We start from the raw sequence: 6,361 nt of genomic DNA, 5'->3' as shown, positions 1-6,361 counted from the left end.
TTTTCAACATAGCCTCTGTCAGACAACGTCATCATTTCGTTATCGAAAAATACCTCAAGGACGACCGTGAGTCACTTTTTTTAAGTTCAGGGACAAAATTGAGACAATTGCAAGGTGAGGGACAATATTGATGTTCGATTGCAAGTTCATGGACCACTTTGAGATTTAACTTTTTATTTTATTATAAGGAGAAATATACATTTTTATTCTTAAAATTTTAAAAAAATTTCAAAAATACTGTTAATATTTAACAAAAGTATCTATATAAATCATATAATGCTTGTTAATTTATATTGTTTGATACAATGCATAAAATTAAATTTGAGACTCTGATATAAAATTTACAATGCAAACTTTCACAGTATTTTATGTGTAAGAAAGACTATTGAATTTTTTTTATTTTTTTTAAATGCTATTGAGTTAAAATAAAATTTGAAATCCAAGTCCGAATATCGAACTTGGAGTGGTTGAAGAGTAATATCAGGGTTCCCACTTCCTTAAGAGTAACTCTTCTTGGAGTAGCCATATCTTCAACACCTGTATTAGACAAGGAGGTGTCAAAGTATCAATAGAGGAATAAACGGTCCCTTCGTTGAATGAAGACTTATAATCAATCTCAGAAGGGGAAGGTGATTCGGTGAAAGCCGCTTCACTATCCACAAAATCCAATCGGCGCTGGGCTTGCTTAATGTGTAACAAGATTCTTTCAATTTATAGATGAAATGGGGCTAAGCTCGGTTCTGGCAATGACCATGTCATTCAACGTAGGATATATAGAGTTCATGCAATTACTACTAAAGAAAACAACTAAAGGAAAGTAACTACCAATTACTACTAAGTATAAATCCTAACTATTAACAAGAGCAAGGAAACAATCAAACAGTAACTATTCACATATGCACATATTAACACCAACCAATAATATGGCACACATATGCAAGTCCCCAGCAACGGTGCCAAAAACTCGATGAGGTTTAGATGTTGGTTTAGAATTTCACAAGTTTTCAAACTCAAGTGTGTTGCAAGTATAGTCTGAACCGGAAACTAACCCTCAATCGAAGTTTATAAAATGTCACAAAAGTCAAATCAATAACCAGAAATAGAATCTCGGGTTGTTTTTCCTAGGACTTGCAGTTGGATGCACATCATTGGTTAGAAAATTCGGGAGTTTTGAATACGAATGCAGAAAAAGTAAAGTAACTAAAAGTCAAAGAACAATTAGCGAATAAATTGCAACAAGTAAGAACAATATGCATGTAAACAATTATCTAGTAAGCATGCAATTAAGATGATAACAATAAAAAGGAAACAATACTAAGAACCAACGGATCTAAGCTAAAAGAGTTAAGAGGATAAAGTCAACGAAAGAGATGGCAATCAATTAATCAAAAAGGGCCTTGGCTAGGGGTGAGAAATCAGACTTCCTATCCTTGTTGTCAGCTACAAACATGGTAATTATTAAGAGTTATTCTCACTTCGTTATCATCTAACATCGAAGGAAAGTGATGAGCGGATAATTTAAACGCTTTTTGGCATTATTTTTACATAGTTTTTAGTATGATTTAGTTAGTTTTTAGTATATTTTTATTATTTTTTAAATAAAAATCACATTTCTGGACTTTACTATGAGTTTTTGTATTTTTATGTGATTTCAGGTATTTTCTGGCTAAAATTGAGGGACTTGAGCAAAAATCATATTCAGAGGTTGAGGAAGGACGGCAGATGCTGTTGGATTCTGACCTCCCTGCACTCAAAGTGAATTTTATGGAGCTATAGAACTCCAAATGGCGCGCTCTCAATTGCTTTGGAAAGTAGACATCCAGGGCTTTTCAGCAATATATAATAGTCTATACTTTGCTCAAGTTTAGATGACGCAAAGTGACATTCAACGCCAGTTTTCTGCCCTATTCTGGAGTTAAACGCCAGAAACAGGTTGCAAAGTGGAGTTAAACACCAGAAACAGGTTACAAACTGGCGTTCAACTCCAAGAGAAGCCTCTACACGTGTAAAGCTCAATGCTCATCAAGTGGGCCCCAGAAGTGGATTTCTGCATCATTTACTCATTTCTGTAAACCCTAGTAACTAGTCTAGTATAAATAGAACTTTTTACTATTGTATTTACAATCTTTGGATTATCTTTTGATCCTTTGATCATGTTCAGGGGGCTGGCCATTCGGCCATGCCTGGACCTTGTTCTTATGTATTTTCAACGGTAGAGTTTCTACACACCATAGATTAAGGTGTGCAGCTCTGCTGTTCCTCATGAATTAATGCAAAGTACTATTGTTTTTCTATTCAATTCAAGCTTATTCCTATTCTAAGATATTCATTCGCACCCAAGAACATGATGAATGTGATGATTATGTGATGCTCATCACCATTTTCACCTATGAACGCGTGCCTGACAACCACTTCCGTTCTACATGAAGATGAGATAGAATGAGTATCTCTTAGATATCTAATACAGGGGACCGAGTTTGAGATATTAGAGTCTTCGTGGTATAAGTTAGAACCCATGGACAGCCATTCCTAAGATCCGGAAAGTCTAAACCTTGTCTGTGGTATTCCAAGTAGGATCTGGGAAGGGATGGCTGTGACGAGCTTCAAACTCGCGAGTGCTGGGCGTAGTGACAGACGCAAAAGGATAGTAAATCCTATTCTAGTATGATCGAGAACCGACAGATGATTAGCCATGCAGTGACAGCACATTGGACCATTTTCACAGAGAGGACGGGATGTAGCCATTGACAACGGTGATGCCCAACATACAGCTTGCCATGGAAAGGAGTAGGAATGATTGGATGAAGACAGCAGGAAAGCAGAGGTTCAGGAGGAACAAAAGCATCTCTATACGCTTATCTGAAATTCTCACCAATGAATTACATAAGTTTCTCTATCTTTATTTTACGTTTTATTTATCTTTTAATTATCAAATCTCTAAAACCCTTTAAATCCGCCTGACTGATATTTACAAGGTGACCATAGCTTGCTTCAGGCCGACAATCTCCGTGGGATCGACCCTTACTCACGTAAGGTTTATTACTTGGATGACCTAGTACACTTGCTGGTTAGTTGTGCGAAGTTGTGACAAAGTGTGATTCACGTTTGAGAGCACCAAGTCTTTGGCGCCATTGTTGATGATCACAATTTCTTGCACCAAGTTTTTGGCGCCGTTGCCGGGGATTGTTCGAGTTTGGACAACTGATGGTTCATCTTGTTGCTCAGATTAGGTAATTTTATTTTATTTTAAAAAACTTTTTATTTTCGAAAAATTTTCAAAAAAATAAATTATTCTATGGCTTCAAAATTTTTAAGAATGAATTCTAGAGTTTCATGAAGCATGTTGAAGCCTGGCTGGCTGTAAAGCCATGTCTAACTCTTTTGGACCGAGGCTTCCACTCATCAGCACAGAAGCAAGTTGAATGAAGTATTAGTTGTTGTATGTCTGATGTGTATCCTGAAGCTTGGCTGGCCATTGGCCATGTCTAGTGTTTTGGACCGGAGCTTTTATTGAAAGCTTGCTGGCTAGTGAGTCATGTCTAATTCCTGGACCGGAGTTTTAGACTAACATTGCAAGATTCCTGGAATTCCTATTAAAAATCTTGAAATCCTTATTTTCTTTTTCCCAAAATAATTTTCAAAAAAAAAAAAACCAAAAAAATTAATAAAATTATAAAACCAAAAATAATTTTGTGTTTCTTGTTTGAGTCTAGTGTCAAGTCATAAGTTTGGTGTCCATTGCATGTTTATCTCTTTCTTGCATTTTTCGAAAATTCATGCATTATATTCTTCATGATCTTCAAGTTGTTCTTGATGAATTTCCTTGTTTGATCTTTGCATTTTCATGTTTTGCATCTTTTCTTGTTTTTCATATGCATTTTCAATTTGTTAGTGTCTAAAAATTAAAAATTTCTAAGATTGGTGTCTTGCATGTTTTCTTTTCTTAAAAATCTTTCAAAAATAAGTTCTTGGTGTTCATCTTGACATTCAAAGTGTTCTTGGTGTTCATCTTGACATTGATAGTGTTCTTGCATGCATCATTTGTTTTGATCCAAAATTTTCATGCATTAAGTCTTTTTGATGTTTTTCTCTTTCATCATAAAAAAATATCTTTCCCTTTTTCACTCATAAATCTTCAAAAATTTGAGTTGACTTTTTCAAAACTTTTTAAAAAATTTAGTTGTTTCTTATGAGTCAAATCAAATTTTCAATTTAAAAATTCTATCTTTTTCCAATCTTTTTCAAAAATCAAATATTTTTCATTTTTCTTTCATAATTTTTGAAAATTTCAAATTGATTTTCAAAATTTTTTCCTATTTTTATTTCATATTTTCGAAATTAATGCTAACAATTAATGTGATTGACTCAAAAAATTTTAAGTTTGTTACTTGCCTAGTAAGAAAGGTTCAATCTTTAAACTCTAGAATCATATCTTTTTAGTTTCTTGTTAGTCAAGTAATCAACTTTAACTTTCAAAATCAAACCTTTTTAAATTTCTTTTTTCCAAATCTTTTTCAAAATAAGTTTCAATCACATCTTTTTCAAAATCAATTTCAAAATCTTTTCTAACTTCTTATCTTTTCAAAATTGATTTTCAAAATCTTTTCCAAATTAATCCAATCTTTTTGTTTGATTCTCATCTTTTTCAAAACTACCTAACTAATTCTCTTTCTCTAATTTTCGAAAATCATCTTCCTCTTTTTCAAAATTCCTTTTTTTTAACTAATTGAATTAAATTTTAATTTAATTTCAATTTTCTTTTTTTATTTTTGAATTATAACTTTAATTTTAAATTAAAAACAAAAATATTTTTTTTCTTTTCAATGATTTTCGAAAATTCTTCTCCCTCATCTCCTTCTAATTATTTATTTATTTACTAATACTCCTCTTCATCTAAGAATTCGAACCCACTCCTCTCCCCTGTGTTTGGATTCTCATCTTTTCCTTCTTCTATTCTTATCTTCTTCTACTCACATAAAAAAATCTCTATACTGTGACATAGAGGATTCCATATTTTCTTTTCTATTCTCTTCTTTTTCATATGAGCAGGAACAAGGATAAGAACATTCTTGTTGAAGCTGATCCTGAACCTGAAACGACTCAGAAGAGGAAGCTAAGGGAAGCTAAAGCACAACTCTCTGGAGAAAATCTGACAGAAATTTTCGAAAAAGAAGGAGACATGGCCAAAAATAATAACAATGCAAGGAAGATGCTTGGTGACTTTACTGCACCAAATTCCAATTTACATGGAAGAAGCATCTCAATCCCTACCATTGGAGCAAACAATTTTGAGCTAAAGCCTCAATTAGTTTCTCTGATGCAACAGAACTGCAAGTTTCATGGACTTTCATCAGAAGATCCCTTTCAGTTCTTAACTGGATTCTTGCAGATCTGTGATACTGTTAAGACCAATGGGGTTGATCTCGAGGTCTACAGGCTTATGCTTTTCCCGTTTGCTGTAAGAGAAAGAGCTAGAATATGGTTGGACTCTCAACCTAAAGACAGCCTGAACTCTTGGAATAAGCTGGTCACGGCTTTCTTAGCCAAGTTCTTTCCTCCTCAAAATCTTAGCAAGCTTAGAGTGGATGTTCAAACCTTCAAACAGAAAGAAGGTGAATTCCTCTATGAAGCTTGGGAGAGATACAAGGAACTGACCAAAAAGTGTCCTTCTGACATGCTTTCAGAATGGACCATCCTGGATATATTCTATGATGGTCTGTCTGAGTTATCAAAGATGTCATTGGACCATTCTGCAGGTGGATCTATTCACCTAAAGAAAATGCCTGCAGAAGCTCAGGAACTCATTGACATGGTTGCAAATAACCAGTTCATGTACACTTCTGAAAGGAATCCTATGAATAATGGGACGCCTCAGAGGAAGGGAGTTCTTGAAATTGATACTCTGAATGCCATATTGGCTCAGAACAAAATATTGACTCAGCAAGTCAATATGATTTCTCAAAGTCTGAATGGAATGCAAGCTGCATCCAACAGTACTCAAGAGGCATCTTCTGAAGAAGAAGCTTATGATCCTGAGAACCCTGCAATAGCAGAGGTGAATTACATGGGGAAACCCTATGGAAATACTTATAATCCCTCATGAAGAAATCATCCAAATTTCTCATAGAAGGATCAACAAAAGCCTCAACAAGGCTTTAATAATGGTGAAAGAAATAGGTTTAGCAATAGCAAGCCTTTTCGATCATCCACTCAGCAACAGACAGAGAATTCTGAGCAGAATCCATCTAGCTTAGCAAATATAGTCTCTGGCCTGTCTAAGGCCATTTTAAGTTTCATGAATGAAACAAGGTCCTCCATTAGAAATTTGGAGGCACAAGTGGGCCAGCTGAGTAAAAGAGTC

The 6,361-nt window shown here is 34.5% G+C and overlaps 1 non-coding gene across 1 annotated transcript; it reads right to left on the bottom strand.

Annotated features, from left to right (window-relative positions):
* Window positions 1–5,572: 5,572 nt before the first annotated feature.
* On the bottom strand, window positions 5,573–5,680 carry LOC148579475 (small nucleolar RNA R71). The gene has a single exon (XR_015896864.1). It is a non-coding gene; the product is annotated as a small nucleolar RNA R71 (small nucleolar RNA).
* Between the last annotated feature and the right edge of the window lie 681 nt (window positions 5,681–6,361).

This window comes from Arachis ipaensis, chromosome B10 (genome assembly GCF_059453495.1).
Source record: "Arachis ipaensis isolate K30076 ecotype BB chromosome B10, ASM5945349v1, whole genome shotgun sequence".
In the NCBI taxonomy this organism is placed as follows: Eukaryota; Viridiplantae; Streptophyta; class Magnoliopsida; order Fabales; family Fabaceae; genus Arachis; species Arachis ipaensis.
This window is presented reverse-complemented; position numbering and strand designations above follow the sequence as displayed.